This window comes from Crocodylus porosus, unplaced genomic scaffold (assembly GCF_001723895.1).
Source record: "Crocodylus porosus isolate Cpor-Errol unplaced genomic scaffold, CroPor_comp1, whole genome shotgun sequence".
Classification (NCBI taxonomy): Eukaryota; Metazoa; Chordata; order Crocodylia; family Crocodylidae; genus Crocodylus; species Crocodylus porosus.
The window spans coordinates 104083786-104090110 of record NW_017728947.1 but is presented as its reverse complement, the minus strand read 5'-3'; positions in this window follow the sequence as shown (position 1 = coordinate 104090110).

Sequence of the window (6325 nt, the reverse complement as noted above, 5' to 3'; positions counted from 1 at the left end):
CGCTGGATCAGATGTTCCACGGCCAGGGAGACATCTACACATGGTGAAGAGCATGTAGGATTTTCTCCAGGGTAATTATTTCCCTAGGTCTCAGCACTCAAATGAATTCCAGGCTTACACCTCAACTCATAAAAATAAGTCATTGAAAGGAAAAGCAATGAATTGATAGATAGTGCATAATGCAGTGTTTAATTACAAGTAAATAAAGTCGCTGGGACCAGATATTGTTCTTGGATTCACGGACACATCTGCCATTCCTTTCAATGAGAGTTGCCGTGCATGTACATCTGAATTTGGCCCTTGTTAGAAAAAATAAGGGGTTTCAAGGTAATATCAATGCATTCATAATTTATCACTTGAACAGGGTGACTTGGTATATGAACAGACTGAAATGTTTCTATGAAGCAATCCACTGCATCTCTTCCAACAACCTTTAATAGAACCAATTAAAAAAATAGTACTGAGTTAGAAAGTAGTTTGGAAAAAAGGGGGAAACCAACTCTGTAGTGCGTAAAGTGGAAAGAGGAAATTAAAACAAAACTGTTTTAAGCCAGCCCAAATGTTGAAGTGTGCTTACGAACTTTGAAATGGAAAGATCAAAAGATGGGAACTCACGGAATATTTGAGATGGAAGACACCTTAAAATACCCAATTTAAGCCCAAAGGTGTTTTCTGAGTTGTAAAACCCATGTGTTACTTTAATTTTCCATACTTTTCACTTGCAAGCACTGCTAGAGTACTTTCATCAATGCAAGACTGAATGTGATATTTGGAGCTGCGAGGGCCCAGCCCAGAGGTTGCTGCCAAGGAGAGACGTCCAACCGTCATGTGTCTGTTTTACTTGAGCAGGGGAAAGTTTGCAGGCATGGACCCTAACTAAGATCTAAAAGGTTTTTTTCCCCAACAGCCCTGGCTCTCAGTTAGTCGAAATACCATGTGCACTTACGTGTGTTTGTGGTTGGGGGGACTGTTTTGTGAATGTTTTATCGCTCAGCTGCCAGTTCCTGCTTCCCTCTCCCGCATCTTCCTGCCTTTGTCTGTCTTGTGCCTTTTGTGGGAGGGGACAAAGCATCTGAAAGTGGTGTTTGTTTATTTAAGAATGTCCCTTATTGAGATAGTCTTACGTGATACACAGTTCGGTTTCCTGAGGAGCCCCTGGGGATCACAACAACAGTATAATGTTGTTCCAACAAAATACAACCAATATAATTTAGTGTGCTCAATGGAAAATAGCAGGCGAAACTGAGTGCTGATTATTTCAATTCACTTTTATATAGACGAGGCACCTCAGCATGAGGAATTAATGGGCAGGTCAATAATTCACACGACTTTCAAATTGATTGAATTTTACACTGTGTTTTGTTGTTTTTTTTAGCCTGTTTTCCACATAATCTCTCTAATTGCTGTTCTGCTCCTTCCGCTCCCTATATGAGGGTGGGGGGGTTGGAAGCAATGCTCTGACACACGAAGAGACCGAGCTAGGAGGCTTTGACTTCAAGTTGGGTCCCAACACTTCCATCCATCCCGAGGTGATCACAGAGGAGAATTCACGGGTGTCCTGAGGGCAGCAAGGCAGTGCAGTAAAACTTTCTTCTTTGATCAGACTTAGGCTACATGTAGATGAAACGTAGGGCACATCTACACAACACTTTAAAGTGGGTTAAATGCTTCTGCACCGCTTTAATGGTGTTGCTGTTTGCACGCATTGGCAGTGCATTGTGCAGTAATTCCAGCCGCTGTAGCAAATTCGGCAGTGTAATGCACCTTAAATGACTTGGGGCACAGCCAACTAAAAATCCTCCGAGGAGTTTTACAGCCTCAGAGTGAAGCACCGGGCTCCGTGCGGCTCTGCAGGAAGCCCTGCAGGCAGCCTGGCGCCAGCCCGGGACGGCAGACTCTGCCCAAGGGGAAAAAAAAAAGTGGTTATCTTTCTTTCCTTTCTTTTTCCTGGAGCCTGCCTGCTTACCTGAGCTGTGTGGGGGCCTGGTGTTTCTCTCCATGGCTGCAGTGCCCCCCGGGACCGCCTGAGCTGGGTGCCTGCGGGCGAGTGCTGCCTGCCACTGCCGTGGAGAGAAGCGCCAGCTCCCCCCACAGCCCAGGAACTGCTCCACTCGCTGACAGCTCACCCTCCCCTCCCCGCCGCCAGAAGGGCAGGTAAGCGCATGGGTGTGTGTATGACACAGGGGTTTACTTCACCCTAAATTGAAGCAGCATTTTTAAAAACCCACCACTTCAATTTAGGGCCCCTGTTTCATCTGCGCACGCCCTTAGGTCTCTGGCACTTCTTCCTACATGACCCCTCATTGTCTCAGGCTAACATGCAACTCCCCTCTCCTCCTAAACTCGTGCCCTGCTCCTACTTCTCAATCTGCTCGGCAGTCTCACTGACATCTCCCTCTTCTTACAGCTTTACAAGGTCTAGTAATTTTTTTTGACACTTCTCACTTCCATGGTTCATGTTCGTGCCATCTCTTGCCTCCTACGGTTTTTGCCTTGGCTGCAGCTCTGTCCCTTTCCCTGTGACCCCACAACCTTGACCCTTGTGCAGCCCTTGACGCTCTTGGTTGGACTGCGGCAAATTCCTTAGTTTTGAACACTTATCCTGGATTTTCCCATCTGCCCAATGTGTGTCAGCAGCGGTTACCTGCCCCAACAGCCCTGACCTCATCCTTTCCCTCTTCAAGTCATCTTCATCAAATGTAGGGAACAGACCTTTTACAGCTTCTTAAAAAAGTGTCCTGTAAGCCAGAAAGGACTTTCAGAGCATCTCTTAGTAGACTGTCCTGGACAGTGCCATGTAAGTGACATGTGCAACGACATCTCTAGGCTGCTCCTAACACAATGCCAGTGAAAGTGTTCAAGGGAGCATGCAGCACCTTTGCACAGACGCTTTCCATTAGACTAAACATAGGTTTCCTTGTGTTAAAAGCGTTAAAGGGAAATGGAGCTGCAGACCGAAGCCAACAGTTAAACACAGCTGTTCTTTTGCAAAATTTTGGAGATCTTTTCCTCCTCCTGGGCCCTCTATATTTCTTTTCAAGGTGAAGCTTGGATCACAATGGAAGAAAGTGTTTGAGAAACACTATTTGCATCTTCTCTTGTGCACTGGATTTTCAAGGCTGACTCTTCAGTTCTTTATCCAGTTTTTCATACCTAAACAACACGCGTGCAAATCTGTGTTAAAAAAAAAAACGGAGGGAAAACTGCCAAAACTTTGATGCAGAAAATCATGTCTGAAACTTTATATGCCACTATTTAAAAAAAAAAAGAAAAAGTTGTTTAATGTGTCCCTAACTTATTCAATTCAACACCTGTGCCATACATTTTACATGCCAGTCTCTCTTGTTTTGGTTTGTTTTTGTTCCCTTTGCTGTGTGTCAGCCTGGGTTTCCTATTTGACAGCAGCCACTTGGCTATACCGCTGGAGCTTGTCGAATCCAGGGTGTTAATAATGAACATCTATTACTTATTATAGTCCCTGTGCTTGAAAAATGCAGTGCATTTCCAAAAGACTGCACAATTTGAACTGGGGAGGAAACGATATTCTGAACCTGTGATTTTTTTTTTGTGGAGATTTGAAGAATTTCTGCATTGGAAGGAAAGCAAAGACCTTTAGAAGTGTTCCAAAAAAAGGCACGTCAGAGAGAATCGTCACAATACCTAAGAGCCTTGGAGCTGATTCATGGGAGTCTTAGATTTGCCGTATGTCCTTTCTCTGCTATTCCTCAGCCTCCCATGTAGGCACTGTGATCACCAGGCGCTTGCCTCTGAAGCAGGTATTTCTCTCTCTCGTTTCTTCTGGATGGCCTGTCCCAGGTTGAGATGGCTTTGAGAGAGAGATTCACTGGAAGTAATACATCCCTACAAAAAGTTTCACTTTTGATGACTCAGCACTTTTGATGAGCGCGATTTCATCAAAAATTGTTGACCTGCACTACTCCCAGTAAACTAATTAGTCTGACAGGCAATCACTGGCAAATGGAATTTACCCTTCAGAATAAATTCACTCCCTTTTTAAGAGCATGCAGGAAAACTAGTTGAATATACCATTGGCTGGCTGGAAGAAGAGCTCCAATGTTTTTGGGCTGGGGGGAAATATGCAAATAGTGCTTTAAAACCATTGCAAATTTACAAATATAGATTTCATTTTTTTTCCATGCTAGCAATACAGGGCTAATACAAGGCTTCCCATCAAAAGGCGAACGCTGTGTTATCAAAGGCTTCAGCTATTTCCCATGGCTAATCTATAAAGGGAATCCCAAACTAACTGAAGTGCTTTGGGCAGACATTTTATAACAGCACAGGCTACTTCATTGCTGGAAGCAAGCCTGTAATAGCCTTTTAAACATCACTCAGCCTAAAATGTCTGTCTAAGCAGTACATATAAATCATAGCGTATTGCACCAATATCTCTTCTCACCACTTGCTTGAATTTTACTTTGGGAAAAGGGGTAAATCCTATCACAGACCCTCATCCAAGTAAGACAAGGAAATTGTTATCCAATATATCATACTAGGAGGAATGGAACCGCATGTAGGGGTGGTGAGGAAAGTCAGTACTAGAGAGATGATATAATAAAAAATTTATTTGTTGTCTCCCTGTCTTTTTGTTGAGTTTTGTGCAGTCTATTCAGGCTCTTCCTCACCTGTTCACTGTAGGCTTTGAGTGCTCCCCAGTCTTTAACAGATTTTATTTTCACAGCAACTCTTTAGAGGTAGGAAACCATTTTCTCCAGTAAAGTGAAGTGATAGGGACCAGAGGCAGGGAGGAAGGATTGTCTAGTCGTCAGCCTCAGCCTGGAAAAATCTTGTTGCATTTCCCCACTCTGTCCTGGACTTTGTAATCATAGGCAAATCACATAGGTCCAGATTCACTGAGGTATTTATGTCCCTAACTTGGTCCTGTACATGCAAACCAAACCTGACACTCTGGCCTTGTCCCAACCACCCACTCACACATGTGAGGAACTAGGGGACACCGTGGAGCATCTTCCCAGGTCTGAAGCAGGTGAGCCGGGTGTGGTTGGAGGTGGTCCTGCCTGGCCACGCTATTGCTGTTTGACAGAACAGCTCCTAGCCAGTGATCATTGTGGAAGATGTGGCTACCTAGATGGACTGTATAATACTGGGCATGTATCATAACACTGGTTTATCAGTCCCTTGGACATGGGATATAATAGCATCTTGAATTGCTATCAATGTTTTGAGAATACAGGATAAAACTGTTTGTTGCCTGCACATCTGTATGTAGCACTAGTTATTATGATTTTCAGATACCATGTGATTTGATATTTTGATTGTTTTATTTTTTTTTTCTTAAGCAAAACTGGTCATCAAGCCCACTTTCTTCCTCCCTCTTCACCCTGAGTTCTAGCCAACCGTTATGTGGAAAATGAACCTGATTTTCATCCAGATATTTCGTGGCTGGTCTCACATTTGAATAATGAGTGAAGTCAAACCCCCAGCTCTAAACCCTGCCCTCCACTGGGGGCGGGGGGGATACACACTCATGATCTGAAAAATTGCTATCTATCTTTGTTTTAAAACTGGAGCTTGTTAACCGAATCATAAAAAATGAGGGTTGGAAGGGACCTCAGGCGGTCATCTTGTCCAACGCCCTGCTCAAAGCAAGACCGTTCCCAACTAGATCATTCCACTCGAGGCTTTGTCTGCCCCAAACTTCCCCATGCACTTCTGGTTCACTTAGATTTATGAATGAACTGGAAAAACACAAATGCAATGCTGTGAATAAAAACCCCCCATCCTCTCCAGGCTAATCTTGCAAGGCAGTCTGAAGCCAGTTAAGGCTTTTTGAAGAGGGGAATGTGCATCAGGTTAAAGCACTAGCCTGTTACTTTGGAGAATAAGGAATTCTAGTCGTCTTTAATAACTTGTTCTACTGGACTCCTTTGCTGACATCAGGCACAGGAGGTGAAGGACATGATCATGACATCTCATAACAGAGAGACCCCATCTCTGGGGAGGTCTGAGGTATACAAAGCCTTGGGTGGGATGATATAGTTGGGGACGGTCCTGCTTTGAGCATGGGGTTGGCACCCTTCTGGACCAGCACCCCTCTGGACCCTGCCTAGATTACAATAACATTAGTGATTACTCACTTCTGTGAGCACTGGCAATTCCTGCTCTCCAGGCAGGTCTCCACCATTGCTTTACACTAGAGACTGGCACAGAGGAGCACACCCTGTTCACTCACTCCCATTCACCTGTGCCAAATCCGCCGTAAAGCTGGCAAGTCAGTCAGCAACACAGAAGTCCTTGACTTCAGAAAAGCCGACTTTGACAAGCTCAAGAGGCTAGTCGGTCA